The following is a 12,639-nucleotide window of genomic DNA, read 5'->3' on the forward strand; positions in this document are numbered from 1 at the left end:
TTGCGGATGACAGGAGATGATGGTTCATGGCCTGCTTGAAGTCCTGGAGGGAAGCACTTCTAATGTGAGAGAAGTGAGGAATAACAGAGTTGAGATGGATGGAAAGTCTGTATTTTGTGAGTTGAACCTGCTGTGGAGTTACTGGGAGAACGTGTCTGCAATAACTTTTGTGGTTTGTTTTCTTAGTGCTCATGGACAAATGAGATTGTGATTGATTCTGGACCGGTCTAAGAACCGGTGATTCTGGACCGACCGATCTCTGACACTGACAAATTTTTCGGGAACTTTGGCATGTCGTCATTCTGGTTTTAAAATACTGTCGTCTCAGCTTCGAGCCGAAGCTACTGTTATCGCAGAAATTCTTTCTTCCCAACTGATCACCACTGGCCACCTCTTCATCCACACACATGGCACGAGACATTGACAATTGGTGATCATTTTATGGGATTGACGTCATTCTGGTCGACTGCCATAAGGTGCAGCTGTGGCTCAAGATTTCTCCTTAAAATCAATGATTTTGTTTCTTGAGGAGAGATGTTTTGCAGGATCTAGGGGAGAGACATGTAGGCTACATTGTGAGCAGGTATTCCTTGGCAATTGTCTTGCACATTTGTTTGTGGCAGATGTAGTGGCCCAGCTCTTATCTGAGATCTGACATGCACCACTCACGGGTTATGTTAGGCGGTTTGCCTTTGCTTTCCCAGCAGTCAGTCAAGGCAGGAATTTGTAATTTGTCCATGGTGCCATCGATAACTCGCCTGCTCTTCACGAAGGACACCATGGGATATTTTACGTTCATCAACTAATCCTGGCAGACAGGATGCCCAGTTTAATGTCCATCCCATGGAGGGCACACACATTGATGAATCGCCCTGCCTCTGAAACAACAGGGTGGCAGTTTATAGCTGGGTCGAGATTCAAACCCAGCGTAGACCGCTCAGAGGCAAGTAGCGCATTCCTCCAAGAGTCTGAGCTAAGAGTCTAAGTTAAATAATCATCATTGGCCAAAAAACGCTCACCAAATCCACCCATAACTTTGCCCTCAACATCGACGGTTTCCCAGTATCCACCTCCCCTCACATCCGGAATCTTGGCATCATCTTTGACCAAACCCTCTCCTTCGACAAATACACTAAACAGATCACAAAGACGGCCTTCTTTCACCTGAAAAACATCGCCCGTCTCCGTCCATCCCTCTCCTCCACGGCTGCAGAAACCCTCACCCACGCCTTCATCACTTCCCGTCTGGACTACTGCAACAGCCTCCTCTTTGGTTCACCCTCAATAATCATCAATAAACTCCAATACATTCAGAACTCCGCTGCCCGTCTACTCACCCATTCCCGGACCCGTGACCACATCACCCCCGTCCTTTACAAGCTTCACTGGCTCCCCATCCCCCAGAGAATCCAGTACAAAATCCTCCTCTTGACCTACAAAGCCCTCCATAACCTGGCCCCATCCTACCTGACTGACCTCCTCTCCAGACACACTCCCACCCGCAACCTCCGCTCTGCTGGTACCAACCTCCTGACCCCTGAGCGTCTTTGAGCGTCTTTGGGCTTCTTGAAAAGCGCTATATAAAATAAATGTATTATTATTATTATTAAGCTAAGCTATAATCCTCCAGCTCTTGTATGCCGAGCTATTTGTGTGAAGCTTCGTTTGCCCTTGTGATGTTGTTGGGTTGATTTTTATGTTTGCTGTTTATTATTAGTCCCCTACTGGTTTCACTGGAGGGAGCTGACTATAGATTTGCTCTCCGTATGTCTGTCGGTTTGTCTGCCCATCCCACCTGTGGTTTACCTGACGTTTCCTCCTTGTCCTTCAACATATTGAACTGAAACTTGCCACATGGTTTTTTCCCCATCATGTTAAATTACAGAAACTGCAACTTATTCTGTAGCTTTACATGCCTAAAACAATCTGCCCTACTGTACATGGCTCACAATTGCTGAGTGCTTGGCACAAGAACATTCATTGGGACTGGTATGGGACATGTATTGCTAAGCAATTCACACTCTTGTTTTTCCTGTTATTTGTTGTTCATTGCTTATTGTCGTTGTCGTTGTTGTTGTATAGCCCCGGACAGTTCTCTTGAACAAGCCTCGGCACGGAGACAGCTGATCGATCTCCCCGGACCGACCCAGAGATCCCCCACATCCAGGATGGTGTACGACCTCCTTCAGGAAGTCTGGGCCATGACAGAGTTATAAGGAGAGAGAGAAGAGAAGAGACAAGAGGGAAAGGGCCGATCCATGGGGACCGATCGGCACTCTGACCGTGACTGTGCTGCCCTAACGAATCCGGGCAGCAGGGAAGAATCTGGAAGATTTGGTCCCCGACTTGCGTTGGGTGGTACAACCACCACGAAGAGGTGTCCCTGACAGTTGTTGTCGTTGTTGTTGTATTGCCTGCTTTGCACATGCATTGGGAACACTTGTCTGCTCAGAATTCCATGTCAATGTCTTGGGAGTACTATTTTACCAGTTTTGGGATAGGGATACCATAGACTCGTAAAGTGCGGCTACTTTGAACAGCAGAGAAACTTTAAACGTTCTCCAGAAAATGTTTCAGTTGATTTTTTTTTTTAATTTACTTGCTTTAAAGGGGTATTTTAGAATTTATTGTAATAACGTTTTTATGTATTAATACTCATTTTTACTATAAATTATTTTAAATATTATTGCGTTAGTTCCGCAGTGAATTCCAAAATTGCAGCCGAAAATTAGCAGGAAGTTTGTTGTGTAAACTTCTACTTGCTCAAAGGTATGTGTATTGAAATAAGATCCTACAGTGTTACCAAACTTCACCTTACTTGGTTGTGACGATGTGTACAACACTAACATTACCTGTAGTTTATAATTTAATAATAGCATAGGGTTTGAATATTTTGGGGCAACATTGAACACATTTTGGGGAAACTTTGTAAGAAATTTAACATGTCATTGGAGAAGTTGTCGGACAAGATTAATGGGAAACATCACAGCAAACCGAGTAGTGCAATAGCGCTTAGTGAGCAGGAGGAAGCAGTACTTCAGGATCACGTGACAGATGTTTCAGCATGGGGGTTTCCCTTTGACATTACTGACTTACATATGTTTGTTTGTTCAAACTTATCTAAAGCTGGTCAACTGTGCTGCAGTTGTTCAATCATTTCTCCAGATGATGTAGGTGTATTCATTTGTTCGGTCAGTGTCAAAAGGAAATTAGTGTTTAATCAAGTGTAATAAACTAAAAAAAAGAAGATTTTCCTGTTGAAAGTACGGTAACACCAGTTATGAGGCAACTTTGAAAACTAAAAAATTTATATACTGTTCAAAGTAGCCACAACTATGGGGTAACTTTGAACGCGAGGAAAAACCAACAACATATTGTTGCGGTTATGGAAAAGACCCCGGGGAGTTACATAAAACACATAAAGAATCCTGGAGTTTGATATTTCCGTAGTGATTAGGGCGCCAAGCAGGGCACTTCCCTATGCTACTGAGCGGAACACGAGGGCACCAAGCAGGGCACTTCCCTATGCTACTGAGCGGAACACGAGGGCACCAAGTAGGGCACTTCCCTATGCTACTGAGCGGAACACGAGGGCACCAAGCAGGGCACTTCCCTATGCTACTGAGCGGAACATGAGGGCACCAAGCAGGGCACTTCCCTATGCTACTGAGCGGAACATGAGGGCACCAATAAGGGCACTTCCCTATGCTACTGAGCGGAACACGAGGGCACCAAGCAGGGCACTTCCCAATGATACGGAGCGGAACACGAGGGCACCAAGCAGGGCACTTCCCAACGCTACCAAGCAGAACGCGAGGGCACCAAGTGGGGCTCATTCCAATGTTACTGAGCGGAACTAGAGGGCACCAAGCAGGGCACTTCCCTATGCTACCGAGTGGAACACGAGGGCACCAAGCAGGGCACTTCCCAATCCTTCCGAGCGGAACTAGAGGGCACCAAGCAGAGCACTACCCAATGCAACCGAGCGGAACTAGAGGGCACCAAGTATGGCGCTTTCCAACGCTACCAAGCGGTATGTGAGGGTGGCAAGAAGGGTGCTTCCGAGTGCGTCAATTGGAATGGATGCTCACGTTCTGGTGACCAAAAGACACCGCTTGCTGCACTCCCCAAAACTGCCAGGCCGAATGAATGGGTGCTGATCAAACGGGCAGAACTGATTTCTTACACGTCTTTCACAAACACACCAAATAACCTTGCATCTTTCAGCACATACTCGCCTGTTGTGGAGCATCAACAAACAATTTGAGACCCCAACAGTTCTTTCAGAGCTACCACCACCTGATACCACATGCCAGCACACCTCTCGCTCACCTGAAACAACAACACGTTGGGACAAACAGGGGCAATCCTGCTCACATACAGTTGAGGAAGAGGTCGCCAACAAATTCCGACTTCTTCGTTCTTTCAGTCCCTTTTTCTGTCTAATTTCCCTGGATGAATGTGGTGCCTGTCTTTATTCCATTTAAGGCCAGTTGTATCAGGGGTTCTGTGAGAGCTATGGGGTAAGACACTGCAATCTCTTGTAAATACGTGCTTGTTAATACAAGATTTGTTGTTTCCATTGCTCGATTGGCTCATTCCTTCATTGGTTAGACATAGTGTGTAATGAATAGATTGGAGGTTGTACCCTCATTGATTCGCTGCACTAGTCCAGCCGGCATCCCACCTGCGGTTTCACTTGGCCATGTGTATTAAAGGTGGGAAGCCGAGAGCATGGTCTCTATCTGAGATAATTAGTCACCGGGAAAGTAACGCCAGAGTTTGGCACGGGGACCCTGCCAGATTTAGTCACCTCAGATGGCGTCCATGGTTGCCTAGCAACCTGTCGGGTCTCAGCGTTATTCGTGTCTCATCAGGTTCAGGGTCACTGGTCGGGAAGCAGGTCTGATTGAGGCCACCCATGATCCGGCAACGGACCCATAACAATATATTTGCTAAAATTTATTCCAGGTTTAAATAGTGCAAAATAAAGGTAATTATACAATCTACAAACCGTGCTTATGATGGATATCTTTTGTATTGGCATTTTCCATTTTCCAGGACTAATATAGCATATTACAGTAATAACAGTAATGCATAACAGGAGTAACCAGAAAGCAACTGAAAATAATGCAAAGCCCGTCGTATCCGCTTTGTAATTAGACTTCTTCTTCCATGTGCTAAACATGAAGAAAACAGCTTAAAAATTTTTTAAATGACGATTTTAGACGACCTTGACATTTTGACCCCATAATCAATAGGTTTCATGACCCAATATGCAAACCCTGCTCAAATTTCAAATCAATCGGATGAAAACTGACGATTTTATGCAACCTTGACCTTTGACCTTTTGATCTAAAAAAAAAACAATCAGCTTTTAGCTTTTGATTGGTGAACCAATTCAGTTAACCAATATGCACATTTTTTTAATTTCAGGTCAATCTGATGAAAATTGATGATTTTATGCAACCTTGACCTTTGACCTTTTCATAAAACAATTGGATTCTAGCATTTGATTGGTGAACCAATTCAGTGACCCAATGTGCAAATTCTTTAATTTTCAGGTCAATCGGTTGAAAATTGACAATTTTATGCAACCTTGACCTTTGAACTTTTCATTTAAAAAAAACAATCGGCTTCTTTTAGCTTTTGATTGGTGAACCAATTCAGTGACCCAATGTGCAAATTCTTTAAATTTCAGGTCAATCGGATGAAAATTGAAGATTTTATGTGATTATGACCTTTGACCTTTTGACCTTTTGACCAAATTATTAATGTCTTTTCCATATTATCATAATAAAGTAATATTAAAAGTTTATAACAAAACCCAAATGGTAAATTAAAATTTCAGGTCAAATGAATGAAAATTTATGATTTTATGTGACGGTGACCTTTGACCTTTCAACAAAAGTATTAATTTGGCTTCTCCATATTCTCATAATAAAGCTTTGTTAAAAATTTGATGACAAAGCTCAAATGGTAAATTAAAATTTCAGGTCAATTGGATGAAAATTTATGATTTTAGGTGACACCGAGCATCGACCTTTTAACAAAATTATGAATTTGTCTGCTTTGTATTCTCGTAATAAAGCTTTGTTCAAAATTTGACAATTGTTCAAATGGTAAAAAATGTTATGGAGCGGACAGACACACACACACACACACACACACACACACACACACACACACACACACACACACACACACACACACACACACGATTGTAAAATCCCGTCTTGTGGGGGATGGCCTAATAATAACATGTTACAGTAATACGATTACAATACTTCCTTAAATATCGAGTGCAAGAAATTTTTTTTCTGCACGTGCGGTGTGAAAACCGAGGCAAAATACCATCCATGTGTTATGGTACCAAATGCTTCCCTAATGCATTGTTTCAGTTCATCAACTGATGCCATGTGATGATCCGCAACCTTGGGTTTGATGTACCCCCACAGAGCATTGTCACGAGTGTTCAGGTCAGGACTGCGCGGTGGCCACAAAAGCTGTCAACCTGTTTTCATGATCTGCATCTGACAATTCACAAATGACAGTTGGTTTATATGGTTTCACGTGAAGATCTTCTTGCATTGTGGGTGACGTAACGATGAATACGAAACACCCAACTCTGCAGAACGTTTCCGTAATGATTTTTTTTTGGAGATCTGAGAATGGATGTTTTCATGTTCTGAATTCCCAAATCACAAATTTTTGGTCATCTGCTACGCTTGCTGTCGAGTACATTTCCAGTCTGAAATACCTTTTTCCCCAAAGATGAAGATTTGATTTTGATGGTGCTGGCTTTCCAAAACGCTCCTCGAAGTCTTCTTACACCTGTTTCATCGCCTTGTTGTGTTTCTTCTCTCATGGTACGAAACCACTGCTATCAACCTCTCTTCCACTGTAAATGGACTGGTGTCTGCCATCTTCGTTCAATGTATTATTTATATTATCTGGGAAAAAAATAAAACTGTCTTAAGACTTATGCCTCACTCTGTAGAGCGCTCACCAAGCGGCTTAAGCACTTACTTGAGAACAACTTAAGGACTTGAGAACGGAACTTTAGCGAAACAGAAAACAGTCCGCAGTGGAGTCTCCTTGGAAGAGATCTCGGTCTATTTTAACATATCTGGGATTTGAATTATTCCTTCCGAATGATGGAGTATCAAGGAATTTTGTCCATCGTTCCATTGAATTTTTAATCGTACGCATAATTATTTCAGGGTCGATTTTGTACAGTTCATGCATTGTGTAATCCACGAGTGTGGGATGTGCTATTAAACTCTCCTCAATCGATGTTTTAACAGTTTGGTGCCACTTCCTCGCTTCATGTTGTAGTTGGTAGTCGTGTTATAGCTCTATTTCTGAGGCAATTATATATACATTAAATGGTCTCCAGTTCATTTCTGATAAGGCTTCCATTATTAGTCCCCTGCCGGTGTACACCGTAGGGTCTATAGGTTTGCACTCCGTCCCACTGTCTGTTAGTCTGTCAGTCTGTCAGTCCGTCACGCAAAGAACAGTTTTCCGGACTTTTCTTTTCTAAACGCTTAATGCTAATGATTTCAAACTTGGCACATGGTTTCCTCATGATAAGTTACAGATCAAGTTCGAACTTCACGACGTTTCGATCAGTTTTGACAAAGTTATGGCATTTTGAACTTTGGGAATTTCCCCAACAGTTTTCCGGACTATAATTTGGAGTGCGGTACGTCAAAGCTGTTAATATTCCTTGTGTACAATATGCTGTAGAGAAGCATCAAGTCAAAAAAGTTTTCACTGAATTTTGTTTCCATTAACACAATTATTCGTATCAGGCAAGAATACATTGAATTCACATAGTTTGCCAATAAATCAACAATACATCTCGGGAGGTTGGACTGGTTGGAGTGTCACTTTACCATATGCTTTACCATATGCTAAATTGTCTTTAGTGAATAGCACCCCATGATTAGCCCTATACATAATACTGTCTTCTGTGACAGTGCTATCCAATGCCGGTAGGGGACAAGTATTGCAGCGCAATACTCAGAATGCTTGTTGTTATTATACCTTGCTAGCGCGACTCGCCACACGTCGTTTCAGAGGGATAGGCATCTTTGACCATTTCAGTGTCTTTTGGGTCTTCATTGTGTTTTGGGTCTTCATTGCCATTTGGGTATTCAGGGTCTTTTGGATCCTGTGGGCCTTTAAGGGTATTTTGGGTCTTTGGAGTGTTTTGGGTCCTTGGGGTCTTTTGGGTCTTTGGTGTCTTCAGGGTGTTTTGGGTCTTCAGGGTGTTTTGGGTCTTCAGGGTGTTTTGGGTCTTCAGGGTGTTTTGGGTCTTCGGGATCTTTGGGGTATTTTGGGTATTCCGGGTCTTTTGGGTCTTTGGGGTGTTTTGGGTCATCGGGTCTTTTTGGGTCTTCGGGGTCTTTTGGGTCTTCGGGGTCTTTTGGGTCTTCGGGGTATTTTGGGTCTTTGGGGTCTTCGGTATATTTTGGGTCTTCAGGGTCTTTTGGTTCTTCGGGGTCTTTTGGTTCTTCAGGGTATTTTGGGTCTTCTGTGTCTTTTGAGTCTTCAGGGTCTTTGGGGTCTTCAGGGGCTTTTGGGTCTTAATGGTCTTTTGGTTCATCTGGGTCTTTAAGGATCTTTGGGTCTTTTTGGGTCTTTGGGGTCTTTTGGGTCTTCGGGGTGTTTTGGGTCTTCGGGGTGTTTTGGGTCTTCGTGGTATTTTGTGTATTTGGGTCTTTTGGGTCTTCAGGGTCTTTTGGTTCTTCGGGGTCTTTAGGTTCTTCAGGGTCTTTTGGGTCTTCGGTGTCTTTTGAGTCTTCAGGGTCCTTGGGGTCTTCAGGGGCTTTTGGGTCTTAATGGTCTGTTGGTTCATCTGGGTCTTTAAGGGTCTTTTTGGGTCTTCGGGGTGTTTTGGGTCTTCGGGGTGTTTTGGGTCTTCGGGGTGTTTTGGGTCTTTGGGGTATTTTGGGGCTTCGGAGTCTTTTGGGTCTTTGGCGCCATTTGGCTCTTCAGGGTCTTTTGGATCCTTTGGGCCTTTAAGGGTATTTTGTGCCTTTGGGATGTTTTGGGTCTTCGGGGTCTTTGGGGTATTCGGGATATTTTGGGTCTTCAAGGTCTTTAAGGGTCTTTGTGGTCTTCAGGGTGTTTTGGGTCTTCAGCATGTTTTGGGTCTTCGGGGTCATTTGGGTCTTCTGGGTCTTGTGGGTCTTCAGGGTTTTTCGGGTATTTTGGGTCTTTTGGGTCTTCCAGGTCTTTTGTATCTTCGGTGAGTTTTGGGTATTTGGGGTCTTTTGGGTCTTCGGGGTCTTTTGGGGGCATTGGGGTGTTTTGGGTCTTCAGGATGTTTTGGGTCTTCAGAGTGTTTTGGGTATTCACGGTGTTTTGGGTCTTCGGGGTGTTTTGGGTCTTCGGATGTTTTGGGTCTTCGGGGTGTTTTGGGTCTTCGGGTGTTTTGGGTCTTCGGGTGTTTTGGGTCTTCGGAAGTGTATTGGGTCTTCGGGGTGTTTCGGGTATTTGGGGTGTTTTGGGTCGTTTTGACCCTATACGTTTGCTCTATTATAATTAGATTGTATCATTACAGATGATGTTGTGCATTTTCGAATTAGTAATAAAATGATGTTTTCGAAGAAGTTTGACTCTTGAGGTGTATATAGACTATATTTTAGGTGCTGCAGTTATTTCCGTTTTCTTTAATCATCTTCCTTTTGTAACCAGCATTAAACTTCAATATAAATGGTGTCATATATTAATGTGGTATGGAGTGTTAAATATACACATATATAACAATGGCTAAATAGGGAAATTGAAGCAACTATAGCCACGTGATCAATCTGGGCACCCGGGAGTCGGGACGTCCAGGCGTCATCTTCCGGCGCTTTTCCGTTCAAATGGAGATCGGAAAAAGAAAATTCTCAAACAATTCCAGACAATGTGTATTCATGCGATTTTGAAGCCTTCTTGACATCACCAGGGAACTGGCCTGCATAAGGTGACTGCTTCTTTCCTTGCTCAGATGGTGCCTTATTCGACTTGTTACCATGGTAACGTTGTCATATTCATGCCACCGATGATCAGTTAAATACTGCACTGTATTGTTTTTTGTTTTTTCCCAAATATTTTTGCTTAAAAAAAACGACTTTTATATCTCATGGAATTGCTATAAACAGCTCACTGAAGTGAAGGCATATGCATATCAAAAATCTAAATGATAAATCTTTTGTAATGTATGTATTTTTTATGTTTGCAGGTAGGACAATGATGCACTCAGTATATTACTATATGCTGGTAGCAAGCATGCTTCGTGTGTGTGTGTGTGTGTGTGTGTGTGTGTGTGTGTGTGTGTGTGTGTGTGTGTGTGTGTGTGTGTGTGTGTGTGTGTGTGTGTGTGTGTGTGTGTGTGTGTGTGTGTGTGTATATATATATATATATATATATATATATATATATATATATATATATATATATATATATATATATATATATATATATATATATATACATATATATATATTGTTGCGGTTTTGCGAATAAAGGATGACCCCCCTCGTAGGTAGTTGCACCACAACATGTAGCCTTGCTTTAGTTCAGTTATTTCTTTGTAAATGTAAGTGTAGTCTCCTTTCCTGTGTTAGTATGCGTTGAGCAGGCCAGTGAGTTAGGTGTTCTTTGGGCTAGAATGCCACGTGCTAGGCCTGGAACAAATCTGGCAGGCCGAAGGGAGGAGCTGCAGGGGAGTGGCCGGTAAGCGGCGAGCAGCCAATCGGAGCTCAAGAGGAGTGGCTCACAACGGCAGCGAGAGGAGGGGCTTGGAACATTTGGGTAAGGCTCGGGGGCGGGGCTATAAAACCCTGCCCCGGGCCCCCCGCCCCAGTCAGAGTACGAGTGACAGCGAGAGCGAGTGAGTGAGAGGTGTGGTTGCCAGTCGCCCAGCCCCTCAGTCTACGAGTGCAGCAGTGACTAAGTCCCAGTGAGAAAGAGACGTTGTAGCCACGAGTGAATTTGGTTGCTTGTTAATAGCCCTCTCTGTACACGAACACCCCCTGTGCCCTGCGCTCTGCGGCTGTGAATAACGCGCTTGTGAAGACGATCCATCCTGGGGCCACAGACGCACGGTCTCCCTGCCTGCGCTCCCAGCACACGTGCCGCGAACATCCGAGGGCCGTGCCCGGCGAGCTGTCCGGGAGCGACCGGCTCCACGGCGCGTTTGGAGCATGAACTTGTCCTTCCTTCTTTTCCCTGCGTGAGTGAGTGGGCCCTTGTCCGGGGATTAAGTAAGATTGACTAAGTGCCTGCTCTGTGTCTCTTCGCCCTGTATAATTGTAAATAAACCTGTGTTCTTCCTTCTATTTGATCGTTCCCGTCATTTCCATCTATTGGCCTAGCATTGCACGAATAAAACCGCTCAATCGGTTTCAATAAAAGTAACGGCACGAGTCACGTGATACGCAAACCGCTTGGGCGTATTCGATTAGCGTGGCTTGTGCGAGGTCCAATCCCCGTTCTCGTGGCGGCGTGGGTACCGAAGGTACGTGTGGATTCGACCCGATACCCTTCCGCACGCTCGCTACGGGAGTGGCGACTCGGCCTTGTGGACTCGAAGGCCTGAGGGGGAAAAGGGAATAACCCCCCCCCCCCCTCTGTACGTCGACGGGCTTCGAGAGATCTGCAACAAATTGGTGTCCAGGAGTGGGATAATTGGACCTAGAGTGTGCTTCACGTGCTCGAAATTACGAGCGAACGAAATTTAGTTTGTAAAATGAAATTTATATTCGTACGATGGCTGGCCAAGACGGTGAAATGCTGGTGGGAATAATAGAGGAAGAATTAATGGCCCAGGACCAGCAGGAACAGTTGGTAGAGGAGGAAATTGAGGAGGGTGCGGCAGCAGGGGAAGAAAATGGCCGCGCTTCGCACGCACGGCTGGCGGCGGAGGCCAAACCCGTTGTACAAGTTAAGTTTAACATGGACGTATTCCGTACTCAATTCAACGCCGCTGTGCAAGCTGGGTTTAACTGTGAGTTATTCTTCGCTGAACTCTATCGAATGGATCGGGAGAAGGAGGCGAGATGTGAGAAGAATAAAATGACTACTCGGATGGACACAATGGGAGAGGACATTGGGCGTAAGCCGAGCGGGAAGGTCGCGGTGGTACGCGACGGGGTGAAGCGATACGGGGAACACGTGGGGTGCGAGCTAAAGCGGAGCACAGCCAAATAGACTGGGGCTATGGGAGTAGCGATACGGGGTGTAGAGGAGCCGACGATCGTCGAGTTGGGAAATAAAATTTTGGGGGCGCCAAGGAAGGTCGAGTTGGAAGACGAAATTTTGGGGGCGCCGACAATCATCGAGTTAGAGGAGACAACCCGGGAAAAAGAAGTAACAATTGGGGCCGAAGAGACGGGAGAGAAAGTGAATAAATCACGGGAGGAGGTTATGGAGCATGAACAAAGCCTGTGTTTGCACCGTGATGCCGTTCTTGCTAACGAAATAAAAAGATTGCAGGTGCTGGCGGAGAAGGAGGGCCCCGAGGTGAGTAATAATGGCGCGAATGTGTTTGGCACGAACGGGTGCTTGGCGTGCTTAGGAGAAAGGCGAGACCGGGGCGTTCGCGGAGGGCCCATTGTGCGGTGTACGAGTGAGGGTGGT

The 12,639-nt window shown here is 44.8% G+C and overlaps 2 protein-coding genes across 2 annotated transcripts in view; one reads left to right on the forward strand and one right to left on the reverse strand.

Annotated features, from left to right (window-relative positions):
• The window catches only part of SNX14 (sorting nexin 14), a 776,643-nt gene that overhangs the window by 380,718 nt on the left and 383,286 nt on the right, over nucleotides 1–12,639 (reverse strand). The window lies entirely within an intron of this gene.
• The window catches only part of ARL13B (ARF like GTPase 13B), a 104,174-nt gene continuing 101,348 nt past the window's right edge, over nucleotides 9,814–12,639 (forward strand). Inside the window, exon 1 of the mRNA XM_078774026.1 lies at nucleotides 9,814–9,982. The gene's annotated coding sequence lies outside the window, so the exon portion shown is untranslated. The remainder of the gene's footprint in view (nucleotides 9,983–12,639) is intronic.

The sequence above is a fragment of the Myxine glutinosa genome, chromosome 3 (assembly GCF_964187855.1).
Source record: "Myxine glutinosa chromosome 3, kmMyxGlut1.1, whole genome shotgun sequence".
Lineage (NCBI taxonomy): Eukaryota > Metazoa > Chordata > Myxini > Myxiniformes > Myxinidae > Myxine > Myxine glutinosa.